This window comes from Homalodisca vitripennis, chromosome 7 (assembly GCF_021130785.1).
Source record: "Homalodisca vitripennis isolate AUS2020 chromosome 7, UT_GWSS_2.1, whole genome shotgun sequence".
NCBI classification, from domain to species: Eukaryota; Metazoa; Arthropoda; class Insecta; order Hemiptera; family Cicadellidae; genus Homalodisca; species Homalodisca vitripennis.
This window is the reverse complement of record NC_060213.1, coordinates 135,060,314-135,075,464: the sequence shown is the minus strand read 5'-3', so window position 1 is coordinate 135,075,464 and position 15,151 is coordinate 135,060,314.

Sequence of the window (15,151 nt, the reverse complement as noted above, 5' to 3'; positions counted from 1 at the left end):
CAAAGTTTTCCGGTTCATACTGCATCGAAACATTGCTTACACAATTTTCTTCTTGAAATATTTCATGTCATCAGAATTTCGGTTTCGGTTTAACATCCATTGACTGTAGATGACTATCCATAGTGAGGCCGAAATGTTTCAAGAAGATAATTGTGTGAGCAATGTTTCAACAGTATAAACCAAAAGACTTTGATGACAGTTAATTAATTTCGAATTCTAACTTATACACATAAAATTTCCGGTTTTGTTATCATGCAGAGTTTTTGATCAAAACTAAGCTGTGTTTCGTGGTTTCCAAATCCTTGGAGGGCACTGTGTATAACATTTGGAATAAAGTGTTGATGTTGATAGAACTTTTGTAATGGGCAAGAATGTAGCCAGGAAAAAATTTTGGGGGGTCCAGACAACTGATATTTTCCTGTAGTGGACAGAGAGTAAGGCCCCATTCGTTTCTTAAAAAAGTTCTTGACCCGTTTCTTTGTTGAGAACGATCTTTCAGCAGTACATGTAAGAAATACGGAATTATTTAAATAATAATAGTAATCGTTTACTAAAAAAGTAATTGAACAAATTGAAAATTGAGGGGGTCGGAACATTGGACCCCCTCGCTAGCTACGTCTTTGTAATGGATCATTTCTCATCACATTTTATGTAAAAAGTACTAAACAATGAGGGACTAGGTTTTTGGTTTATTTTTGTTCAATAATTATAGGTCCGTAGAGGCTGTAACGATAATACTAGCAATCAGTTTTGTTTTTAAAGAATAGTTATAAAACCATTAATTATTTATTGATATACTTAAGAAATAAATCAAAATTTTATGTTTCCTACGATTGAAATTAAAGTATTATAAACTGCAATAAAAAGTACAATAGAAAGTATTAATAAAAATCAAGTGTAAATATATTTTTAAATATTACAATTTAAAATTTTTCTTGCTTCGCTTCATTTATATGCATTTTGAATCATCACATAAATCATGTGTCTTTCATTTTTTAGTAGTAAAAGTACTTTAAGAAATTAAAATTTTTGTGCCATTCTGCATCTTTAATTACCAAAAATAAATTCTAACGCATTTTTGTCTCATAGTATCCACTGGAAATTATACTATACAGTGTTGGTTTTTAATTATGAAGAGAACGAAACATTATTAGAGAAGTTAGTATTTAGTTAAAACTCAGTTGGAAGTTTGGTTTTTACAACGGAAGGATTGTGAATAGAATAGGATTTTTCCGAACATTATAATAAAAGTTATACAAAAGTAATTTTTTTGGTATCACTGAGCGATGCCAAATGTCCAGAAAATATTCTGTTTTCTTTAATTAAAATTATTTTTACTTAAATTATTCTTACTAATTACCATTAGCATTATTACTAAAATTTATTAACACCAAAACCAGTTGGTTACAGGATACGTCACAAATACCACTAAAATAACAGACAAAACATGAATAAAATGTGTGGAAACGCAAAGGTGTGAAATTGAGACACATAATGGAGAAAGTCCCTGGTGGAGGAGTCGGCTCAACAGGTGATTTCTATCCTCCCACATCAAAAACATTCCCGGGAGCCCTCGCATTCTTCCCCTCGGCTCGAGCTGCCCTTTTGATAATGTGCTCAATTAAAACAACGCTCTGACTTCATCGCAGGCGCAATTTATCTCTCCTCTCTTCTGCGTCTATTGCCGTTTTATCTCTCACTTTACACTGAACACGCCCTGTACCACTGTACTTGTACTGTGCTGCTAACGGGGTTTCATCATACGTAAAGATTAAATATTTCGCTCAAAAGCACTGATATAACATAAGTAATATTGTAATAATAGTTCTGGAGTTTCGCTGTACTCTGCAAAAGTTGACAAGTTTGGAATTTGATGCAATTAACTTTTCACCTCTACGATAACATGTTTCAAATTTGGGTCTGTGCCACAAACCCCTCAACATGGAGACCACACTATATTAATTTGTACCACTTTAAATTTTAACAGTTATAACAATGTGTAAGGGCTTTACAAAATTCAAGATGTCCTTTATTAATTTAACTAGAGAAATCGCTCTTACGGAAATATCCCTAAAACTGTCATTTTTGTGAATAAATTTACAATTTCAAATCACTCTTTCCTCGTGAGTTAAAAATTCTATCCAAGATAATTTAGAAAATAATATTTGCGTTAAATTTGAAATTGTGTACAAATAAGTCATGTATCACTCAAAAGTGTTCTAGAGGTTAAGATCGGTCCACATCCCAACACAAACAGTAACTCGGGCTAGGACTGTTGGAGTTTCTCTGCGGAACCTCGCTAAAGTAACCCGCACGAAAGTAGTCCTATGATGTTTGAGGCGGTGTTGCCACATCGCTGTTGATTACCAGCTGGTCCTGCTATGACGTAGCTGTGGTCACTACTGGCCGCTTAATTTACACGCTCTCTGCTAAAAATGAATGGAACCTAAAGTACGTAAGTTTGTTTATAGTAGAAACTGATGTTTTTTATTGTAACATATGTTGAGAAGGGTCAGTACTTTTCCGTACACGTAAAACTGGCAACAGTGTTGAGCGCTTGATGCAGAAGGGAAATGAGACACAACCACCATCGGATTATTTTCGTGCGAGCTGCTCTAAAAAAAGGTAGAGCGTTGGACAAGTTCTAAGAAACGGGGACGCTGTTGTATTTTCCAACAAAACGTCACTATAAACATATGGGCAACTTCAACCTAAGATTATGTAGCAGTCTATGAGTAGATATTTCATCGAATGATAACATCTGTTGCCACTTGTGGTTGCGCGATATCTTGCGAAAAAAAGAAAGAAACAATGATCACTGTTGAACAGGAAAGTATTGAACATGTTACATTAATTAAGTCTGATACGCAACATACACAACTGATACATAACTAAAATTTTAAATTTAATCCATCAAAATAAGGTCATTACCGAACTATTCAAATGGATTACGCCCTTTTTTACTGGCGTAGATGTCTCCCTTTCATTCAAAAGGAGTTCTTTATAAATCGGCCATCCTCAAACTGCATCAAAATGTCAGCAGCACGATCTTTTGCCAAATTAAAGTACAGTTCGAGGACTTTAGATGCGCGCGCGACCTTGAGTGTGTGGTGATAGGCGGGTGGGGCGGGGTAGCATTATGCGCTGAGTCCCGAAAATATTTCCTGTGACTCATGGGTAAAACCCTTCTTTTAGGAATCGTATTGGCCCGAATAACTCACCACACTCGCTAAAATCAGTCTGTTTTGTGACAGTGATGATTGTGGTGCAATTAAATAACAAGATAATACCAAATAGTAGCAATAATAGGACTTATCCTGGTTTTTCAGTTGTTATAGTGTTGTTTAACGTGTTTTTGAAAATAACGTATTTGTCAATACTAATCTGCAAATCGAAATCGTGAGTTTAAAGTCGTTAAAGCGATTGTGTGCCTTCATCTCAGCGGCTAGCACGTAAACGCAACCCGCCACACAGATAGCGTTTATTTGTTGAAAGGGTAGTATTATGGCCCTACGAGCACAGCTTAATTCCTCCAACTGTACGCATTGGCGATCTAAAAACGTACAATCCCATTATATCTATATTTTAAAGGAGAAGCCCTATATTCCCTTTTAAGCCTTATTCTGTCCGTCCTCATGGGCCACTGGCCTGTGCGAGGATCTTATCAAACAGAATAAGGGGGAGAGTCGATACAGTACAAGGTCGATAGTACTGATAAGAAGTGCAACAGTCACAGACAGGATTTTAACCTGCGCTATCCAATGTCTTAGACCGCTAGGCCATCGGAACTCCCAAATATATAAGTTATAAATAAAAGTTCACCCAATAGCAAGTAATTGAACATCGAACACTTCAGCTACAGTTTAACATATGTTTTAGAGTATTTTATAACGGTTTAATGAGATGTGCATTATTCACATAAAATATAACAAGGTGACTTCAAATTGATGTAACTACAGTACACAACTTATGAGGATCAACCTTATTGGGATTACAAAAAAGTTGGATTTTTTTCTAATATATGCATAAATGTCAATAAATCTTCAAAGACTACGTTAGTACTTAACTATTTATTGGAAATGTAGAGACAATAGCTGTAACCCTCTTTCCACAGTTCCCGGTACAAAATTCAATTTCAGAAAGAAATGTGTGTTTTGTCACAACAAAAGGTTGCTATGTCTTTCACTGCCAGTTACTCTACGAATGTGGTAATTTCAAATGAAGAATGAACTATTCAGTACAATCTGGGGAATTATTCTACAATATTTGAATTGTGTTAAATTGTGACTGTAAAGCCCTCGGACGGAACAATGATATAATATTAAGAACCAAGAATAAAGAATCTTTTATTGTCTTTAAACACAAACAGTGTAATTGACAAAGTCATAGGCTTATAATTATTTTGTTCATATTTAACAAAATGTACAATTACAATTATTTATTGTTGAACAGACAGTATAATCTCAAAGTAACAATAAAATGGGATTACAAAAATAAATAATGGCCTAATTAAAATATATTATAAACTTTGTTCTTTAGATAACACACTTAGAAAAGACAACAATGTGATTTTAGATTAATTTAAAATAATAACAAAAATATATAATAGTTACCGTATTAAAATAAAACAAACATATAATTAAAATTCAAACGTTAAAAACTTAATGTACTAACATCACAGGCCAATCATTTGTAAATGGAGTAAAAATATTATCCTTCAACTATCTATCTATTACTTTTTTGAACTGTTTCAGGGCACACCTCATGCATTCTTAGGCAGTTTATTGAATAATTTAATCTTCATACGTACATATATGACTACTTCTGGTCTTTTCTAATCTTACTAATTCTAAAGTCAAGAAGATGGGTTTCCTGTAAAAAGGGTATTTAAAGATTCCTTAACATCGATCAAGCAGCAATAAATATACAGGTTTGGAAGAGTCATTATTTTAAATTCTTTGAAAATTGATAAATATGATTCTCTATCAGACACATTAATTAAACATACTATTGTATGTTAACATACCTTTTGAATTCCTTATGTACCAAAATCGAGTTAGGTTTTCATACACTGGATCCATAGCAAAAACGCATCTTGTATTTGAATTTCATGAAGAGGTGTTTATTTCTCAGAGATACAATTTAAGTCTGATATTTATGAACAATTGGGTCAGCGTGCAGGCCAAACTGTTAATGAGTTTAAGCTTCATAAACGTCAGTTTGTTGACACATCTCAGCAGTGACGCAAGTATAGAGTGGCAAGCGTGAGTTTCAGGACATAAATATTAAAAAGAATGGGTCCAATACTGAGCCCTGAGATACTCCAAATGGCGTAGTGTAGCGAATACAACCGTTATCGCAGGATCAAGCAACGTCGAGCGTGGCTGCGGCTTTCGATGGATGACCGCTGAGCGATCCTGTCCTTGCAAGCAGCCCTCCTGCCCGGCCATTGGTGGTGGTTCGGAAGTCACCTTTAAGCCGTTGGTCCCCAAGTTAAGTGTTAGAGAGGGTGTCTTAGCCCTAGCTTCGCCTGGTAAAATAAGACACGTTTACTTTACACTGATGGGCCTGTATTTGGAGAAATATGAGTTTATAATGTATATTATTACACATAAGCATAACTCCTAAATATTTCGTACAACTTCACTGCCTGATTCGTTAACATTCAAAAAGCCAACTGTACATAAACGCCCTCACAATATATGGTTACTTCCTTAAGTTAAGTCCTTCATGGCACTGTATCAAAAAGCTGACCTATAATTAAGGGAGCGTTGGGTTTGTACTTTTTTCTTGTACAGCTGTAAACGATTGTTCCGATAGGTTGAATTTGATGTTCAGTGTTCAAATTAAAACCAAAACTGATGTTGAGATTTTACATCACGGACACTATGTGATTCAAAACAAATTCGTCCAATATTCTTGTTAAAAAACTGATAGGTCTACAATTCGATAGTAATTACTTACGTTCACTCGGCTCAAATATTAAAACTACTCGAGCACGTAGCTGGGGAAGTAGGGTTATGTCACCACAGTCAACTGAGGTGATCACGTCACGTGGGCGTCTGTCAAAGACAACCGAGTGGTCAATAATAAAGTCCAGTAGCGAAGTCGATGTCACCGACCACCAAACTGGCCGGGGGCGCCGCGAGAGCACATTTGTAATAAAATACATAATAGAAAAAGGGTATGAATAAAAAAACGGTCGGTCGGAAAAACAACAGGGGGATCAGATAGGTATTAAATATTTAACTTGCGATCGGACGATGTTTTTATTTCGCCGGCCCTAATATAATTTATTTATCGATTTTCGCCGCGCTGAGGCCGCGGGACGAAAGGAAATAGGGTTTTTTAATAGGGTTGTTTTAAATAATTTAGAGTCCGGTGTCAGACCCACTCGCTGGCCGGTTTAATTATTATTTCATGCGCCGCCCCGACCACGCAGCCCCGGCATTTTATATAATTACCTGCCGCTTTGAAATTTTTATATTTAATTTTATACGGAGCGCGGTGTAGTCGTATACATGCGCGGGTGTTAGGAGGGGTAAGTTTAATTATTGGCCGGTGACAGTGAGGTCCACTCTCTCTCACCCCTCCTGACAGCTCGGTAGGAGTCCCTCAGACACTTGGGCGTGTTTGTCACTTTTAACGCCACCTCGACATTACCGCACAGCGAGTTTTGTTGCCAATTGTACGTCCTAGTGGGCGCAATAGCTGCGTCCCTTTCGGTCTTGGTTTATCATTGGTCGTTTCGGTTATTCCACTACATATTTACATCGCATAGTTGATACCATTTTAAATTGCTGTAATCGTATACAGTCATTCAAACAGCCATACTAATATATTATTTGCTATAACCTAGCACTTCATGTATTTGATATATAAATAGTGCTAGGTTATTAAATGACAATACTACGTTCGCGTTAAAAAGTCACAGTTTTTTATATTAACCAATTAAGAGTTGTATGGCCTTACTCGGATCGATTAATTGTTTAGTTAGGTCGTATTTTTCATAATTGGCGAATCTGATTTTTCCAAGAAATCCCTTTTGATATTTGATTTAGATTTTTGCGCATGCTCAAATGGGTGCAGCGCCCATTTTACATATTAATATGACAATAAAAAACAACAAAAAATTTTGTAACTTAATTTATCTACGATTACCTTATTTATGTACAATGTTGATTTTATGCTAACTTGCACACATAGGGGTATTCCGACTGTTTGAAAATATTTAAAGAAAGAGCGCCCTAAGGAATTGGAGGGGAGCAAATAATGGCAATCAGAAATTAAAATTTTGTGACTAATATATATAATATGAACTTAAATATGGTTGCCTCCATTGTTCGGGATCATTAATATATCATTCTTTAATTACATAGTCATTAAATAGTTTTCGGATGGATATAAACTAAAAATCAATACGTTTCTACAGCCGCGGGGAACAGCTAGTTTATAATAAATCATAGATAAATTCTCAGTCCGACGTGAGAACTGTCTTTAGCAATTCTGAAAAAAATGTATATTTCAAGCAACATAGAAAAAGTGAAGGTATGTAAGAATAAAAATAAAGAGTAACCGAATGATATGATGGGCGCTGATGTCCATAGTAATGTATGAAGCAACCAATTTGTTCACTAAACGACCGTAAATATTAAAAAAGAATGTGCACAATATTGAGCCTTGAGGTATACCATGTATGGGGAAAGTTTACACAAGGACAGGTATTATATCAACTGTGTAAGACAAACTTGGCTCAATTCTAATAAAAAAACTTCCGAACAAAGAACAAAATTATTTGTTTACAAAGCATCTCCGCAATACAAAAGTGTACAACAAAATCACAAATACAAGTGTCAAATAGAAACAGGATAAAACAAAATCAGTAGACCATAAACATTTAAAACAACTCATAGGCTTTTGATTGATGTATAACTTAAAGGTCTTTGACCGACAATAATGCTTGTAGCGGAAATATACGAATCGACCACATCGGGATCGATCGCACTTTGGAAGTTCCGCGATCGACACCAAATGGGTCGATCGACGCCTCCAGGATTAAAGACTGAGCATTAAAACACTTTACGTCGGCTCTTTTAGAGACTATATGGGACATACTGTATCCTTCTTCAGCGTCCAACAATTGCTCCCGTGTAACAGATCAACGATAACAAACGATCACCGTGTCTCTTACACCACCGTGACGTTTAGCTACGAGCTACGATTGCACAGTGGAAGTGGTTGATCGTACCTAGAGGGAAGGGCTGATAAGGGAGGGATATGTAGGGTAAGGGTGATTTTATTTTGGGGTAGAACTCCCTCTATCTCTCTCTGTATTTACACCGCCGTTGTCCGGTCACTCGAACCGCGAGGGGAGTTGGCGAGGGCGATGTTGGAGTTTCGTTAAAAAAACGATCCGGAGTGGAAGGGAACCGAGTATTATGAATAACGTTGATTTTAAAACCTCCCGTAAAGTTAAACTATATTCGTGACAAATGTGAAGGATTGTTCTTAAAACTTACACTCGTGAAGTACTTTACTCTAGATAGAACCTAACTGAGTAATTATATTTTGAACTTTAGTTGTAAAGATAGTGAGAACTAAAATGATGTCATAAGAGGTATTTACTTTTTCTGATTTAGCTTCATCTCTTCCGAGTGAAACTGATTTTGTTAAGGAATCTCTTATTTATAGTACAATATTTTGGGTTCCCTAAATTCTTAATTAGCTCATCAGTGAAAAGCGATTAGTGAGGAACATTAGAACAAAAATTGGAGTATGGATTTTGAGCGTCAAATATCCGTATTTTTATGTATGGGTGATTGAAACATTATTATTTTATTATTTACTAGCAGTTACCCGCGATTTCACACGCAATTTCATAGTTTTGCACCTGTACGAACACTTCTGGTTCGAGTGAATTACATTTCCAAAGAAAACGTTGAGTTTGCCTTCTTGCCACGATCAACAAATATCTTTAAAAACGTCTATTTGTGGTCATTTTAATGTACTCCGATCTTGGTATTTTTCGTTCCATATCTGATATTTCCTCTCTCCCAATGAAGACTATAAATAGTACATGATGGAGAAATCTATTTCTATCAAAAGAGAACCCAACTAAGTTTTATATCAGTCTTTAAATTTACAGAGAAAGTTTTTAATGTATTTTAGAAGATTTTGAGCTAGAATTGGTACAAAAGTTCAAAAGAACAGTCCGGCAAAATTTCATCTAGCATAGTTCTTGTTGACTTCTTCAAAGGAAGTCCTCGGAGTTAAATTCTGGCCATCTCCTAGCACATTTTCTAAGGTAGATGAGTACTTAGCTAATGGCTGAAATATAAAATGAAGTATGTATACTCCTAAAATGATTTACTCACCATAATTGTAAACAAATAGAAAATAATAAACAATGTTTACACAGAACAGTAGTTTATATTAGACAGGTTCTTTCGATTAATAATTAATACATTTAGAGACAAAGATGGGGTTTTTCACCACTTTAAAGACTAGTGGTGCATAGCGCTGAGAGATTAAAAAATATGAATAGGCCTATATTCATCCCAGGGTATGAATAGAACAATCGGGTGAATAGTTTACGCGTGAAAGCAAAACAAGCAAAGGCAACTTTCCATGTATAATAAATATTATTAGGACTTTTGCTTCACAAAACTTTCTCAAAACGAAATAAAAATTGGAATAGATCCAAAGTACAATACTGTACACGACAGTCAATTGATACTTACAATGAAATCATATTTATTATAAATTAAAATCAAAATTTACTCCGCCAAAAGTAACTTTACTATAATCGTTATTAATTTCGTTTGTAAACGGTAGAATTCGCTGTCAATAAGAAGTCTTTTTAAACATTTTTTTACTACTTGAAATCATTTTATGATATTAAAAAAAAGAAAAAAGGGAAAGAGGTGGGTACGGTTTTGGTATAGAATTGTTCTTGATCGTAATGAAAATAGGAGCAATGAAAGTTCTTATTTTCGTCGGTGTCACACCACCTCTTAAAAGTAATCCATTTTTCGTACTTGAAGAATTTGATTGGCATTAAAATAAAGTCTATAAAGGTGTCAGCTACATGTTTAAAGAAATTTTAAAGTCATAGTTTACGATTAAGCTATCCATAAGCATGTTTACGTGTTTTATTTGGTTTATTATATAGTAGAGTATGGGATTTTCCGATCTACTGAGAAATATATTAGCTTCCTTAGCATGAATGATACTTACACATTCTTTAAACTCTAGTAACAAAATGGTGGCGAATAGAATCCATTTTTTATAACTCCTTTTTTGATGCTAACAAGTTAAGAGTAACTTATGAAAAAAAATTGAGGAGATTGTCTTTGGTTTAAGCTCGAATGTGGACAGTAAATCAGTAAACTGCTTGGCATAAACCTAGATTCTAATCTGTATTGGTAGGTTCATGTAAACTCTCTTTGCTCTCGCCGGTCAATGGTGATTTTTCTATTGAAGAAATTAAAGTACTGTAATAGCCAAAATCTAGTTAATAATGCTTACTTTGCTTTATTTACTGCCCGCCTTTCTTATGGCAGTTTGTGGGGCAACTCTACTCGTGCAAAATTAACTTTTTAAGACTCAAAGAAAGGCATTACGAGTCTTAGAAGTATAAATTATAGATATTCTAGTAGGCCTGTCTATGTTAAACTAGGAATTCTTATTCTTCTATGTATATTTATTTTGCAATGCCCAGTTCACCTTAAAGAAAATCCTAATTTGTACAATTTCAGAGGTTATGTTCATAATTATAGTACTAGATCTTGGAACTTAAAAGACTTCGAGCACTTTAGTTTAAGTAAAACTCACAACAGCTACATCTACATCACTGTAAAACTTATTAACCTACTACCACCAGATGCAGTTACCACTACTTTAAGAAATTTCAGAAGTTGTCTTGTGAAATGGCTGAAGTCTAATTTACCTTACATTTTAATAATCCAATGTTTTTGTTTTAAACATTTGTTGTTTTTATTGTTGTTTGTTATTGTTATTTGTTGCTCTTATTAATTTTAGCATTACGTTTTAATTTAAAAACATAATTTAGAACATTTTAAAATGCATATGTATTTACATTTCTATATAGAAGTGGTATTATGGCCTGTAAACTTAATGGCATTATCGTAAACCTTATTGACTGTGTCAATGCATGTACCATGTGGAACAACAATAAATGATTATTGACACTTGAAAAAAAAGAAGAAAAATCATTATGTTATGTACCAGTTTTGTGTTAATTTTAAATTCATAGAAGGGGTTGGCTTTTTTTTTAAAGTAATGATAAAACCGGTTCAATATATTATAGACAAGTAAAGGTCAACGTCTTTCTGTTAGGTTTCTTACTCAGGTAGTTCAGATCACAAATCCTATCTCCAGGAATGTTATCTAAAAAGATAAGCATTGTTATGTTATAAACAGTGGTGTTATCTTCATTAGATTACTGGTTTTAAATTTTAATCTCTATGGAAATGATAAACCTTTACCCAATTACAACTCTAGACGTGGTATCCATCTCTTGTAGAAAGCTTCGTGTAAACCAAATACAGGGTAATATCAGTATAGAATGTTTGTTTGTAGTTAAACCTAGTAATTAACATTCACTTCCCATTATCAATAACAGAGAATACAGCAAGCTAGGTAAAGCATTTACTATTATGAATATTAATATTATGTAGTGTTATTTTTAATTCTTGCTTGTTGATAAGTAACAATAAAATTGTCGAATAGATTGCGAGTTCTAACCTTAAAATTTAGATTTTTCTGCATCATAAATATATTTAATTAAGATACATAAATACAATATTTTGTAATTCTTACTACTCAGTGTTATTCCGTTAGTGTTTTATTGTATTATGTATAGAAAAATGATGTACTATTTTTATACATAGTACCTAGAATAAAAGGTATAAAAATTGTAGTTAAATACAGGATCTAAGAATTAACAGCTTTTTTATTCTTGTAATAACTAAGGAACCTTTATGTCGCGCTTGTTCGTGTAGCATGGCAATGTGTGGTAATTGAATGTTTGAATTAATAAACACTTTTAAAATTCGAATTAAAACGCTTCCCTCAACTTCTTCTGAATGTATTCACTAATCAATGTAAACACTATTATCAATAATTTCTACGCACTGTTAAATGCATGCTCTTTGTTGTATGCGAAAATGCTGATTTGATACTTTACTTATGCAGAAGTAATTAGCTTCAAAATCAATCAGTACGGCAAATTTTCAAAGTGTGTTATTGCAGATGGATAAATTAGAAGCATAACTGGACTTTGGTCATTCACCAGCGTTACTTTTGATGATTGGAATTTACGCTCTTTTTCAGGCATCAAAAACCCTAAAGGCACATGGTTGAGCGAGCACAATAGTTATTAAATTTAGAATCAAAGTATAGTGATAAACTCACCAAAATCTAACTCCTTTTTGATAAATCGAACGAGTTTTTACGTTAAGGGATACCAAGTATTTTCAGAACAATCAGCAGGAGTATAAGCCTTACACAGTACAAAACTGTACCACACATGCCATGCGCACCAGAGAAGTTGAGATACCAACCCTTGACACGAAGGGGAGACCAGTCTAAAATGACATACCAGTTTGAATTTCAACTGTAACTTTGTTTGAAACGTTGTTAAAACGTTTGTTAAATTGGGTTTTAAATAATTTGTATAGTGTGCAACTTGTCATTTGTGACATATACAAGGCCATATAAAATGACATTATGTCATTTTTGACATAGTACCTAACTTATTATTTGAGATTTATTAATTACACTCATTATGTAAAAATTTTGAAACAAAAACACTTTTTATATGGAGTTATTTAAAAGAGCCATGAGCAAAATACACAAATACAAAAATAGTTTTTCAAATCGTATACATTCTACATGAGCCCAAAGTTTGCATCTGATACATTGTACCCACAGTCCCCAAGCTTTGGACCTTGATTATAATTCATTAGAGTACACGCAAGCTGCATCATCTTCTTCGTTATTGGTATACAAAATCCCTCTTTATATGCATCGAGAGTTTCTCTTTTTGTTTCTTTTGCCATTTCAAATATTGTATTTTAAACTTTTAGCTCTTTGATGAAAGGCGAACTGGTTCAAACTGCTTTTTGTTCATTTTCTGACTTTTTTATTGGAGTCAGAGTGGATATCAGTGTGTTATTTTAGACCGATCTCCCTTAGTATTGTACTTATTTAACGATTCGATCATTATAGTTCGAAATCCTGTTATAAACAGTTGCTTTCCTGTTTACGGTTTGCTTATTTCTAGGTAAAGATTTATAATCATAAAATAATCTGTGAATACTGAATTTAGCTCCAGTTCACCTTCCTCTTAGTGCAGCGTCTGAAATCTGAAGCTGTCACAGACTTGACTCCTGGAATTTGAACTCAAGTTCGTCTGAAGAGATCCAAATATTTTCGGCAACGAATAGCTCAAAACGAACTCTTTGCATCGTTTTGACATCAGAGACACATAGACTACAACATATAGTGTACCCCAGGGTATTTTGGACGAACTTGACTCCAGATTCCAAGAATCAAGTCTGACAGTGTCAGATTCCAGACGCTGCACTAAAAGGAAGGTGAACTGGAGCTAAACTCAGCATTCAATTTGAATTAACCCGTTCCACAATTGCAAAGTAATCTTTAAAACGATCGTTATGAAATACCTCTTAACATTTTTTAAATATTATTTATCATTTAGAGTGAATATCCAAATATTAGCTACAGAGATGTGCGCCAACACAATCAACTGAAACATTGGGCGACCCCAAGTACAAAAAAACCGAAGTGCCGCCACGATTAACAATACATGACGCAGTTTTTGCAGACAAACTGACGCAACAAACGTGACGAGACCGGTGAGGGGGTGGGTGGGGGAGGGGGATGATGTGACACATATCATTACCGGTATAAACACAGGCGATAGCGAGCTACCCGCGGACATCCGTCACCCGGCGGTGAGAGAAAAGGGGAATTTTTATTTTTGTCAAACATTAAATACACTTGTCGCATTCCTTATCATTGTTACTAGGTTGGTATCACTGAGAAATAATTAATGAGACGACTTTGTTCTACTGACTGCTCTACGATCGGTTGATTGATTTCGGTTTGAACTGAGTAATTTCCACGTAGTGTAAACAGTGTACTGGTGTGAGGGTTGGTATAAAAACTTCGTGTGACAAGATAAGACAATTCTCAATATTTAATAAATGGTATGCTATTAGAACTAAATATCAGGAAACCGAGCTTTGCTCGGCATTTTTTCTGATAAATCGTATTTTGTATTCATTTTATGACATAATTGTCTGCAAACGATAAAACTATAATTGCAACGGCTATTTATTGTTCTGTCATCTTCTGCATTAAACGACGCTGGAGCAAAAGATGCGTTTATGTTTCTTATATTTTTACGAAAAATATTCTGAATGTGGGTGACGGTTTAAAAAAGGCGTACTAATTATTTGAAAATTTCTGTTGCTCCATTAAAATTCGTCCATAAAAGCAACAGTCACCAAAAGAATTTCTATTTATGCGACTAAAAACCCGTTCCTCAGGGAAATGCAATGAACCGCAATGATAACACATAATTTCAAATGGTCATAAGCGTGATATCACGTTACAAAGCCCTACGACGTCTTCCGACTCGGCGTCTTTGTTCGTCTAATCGGTATTCTCGTTGATATTCTTAACATTTATTAAGGTCAACATGGCTTATTTTTCTTTTTAGAATTCAACAAGATGTTACTTTCAACTGATTCATTCATATAGCTTCCAATTTAACTTTATGCGTTTTCATGTAATTATTGGTTAAAAAAAAAAAAAAAAAAAAAAAAAAAAATATGTTGGTGTAGTGAAATGCTCAATTATACATCCTTATATCTTAGTAATGAACCATGTTTGATTTTTTCTTTGCGATTTTAATGAGAGAACGGTTGTTTTATCAGGATTCTTCTTCTTTTTAGCCAACGCCCACCCTTGGCAGGTTAGTCGTTTGGTAGTGTGATGACCAGTAGAAGCTGGCGCAGTCCTCTTCGTCTGTGGGGTTGACGGCTAGGGCCGGACTCTGGGACAGGTAGGCTGCGCCCATTCTGGGGTGTTGGAAAAGCGCAAA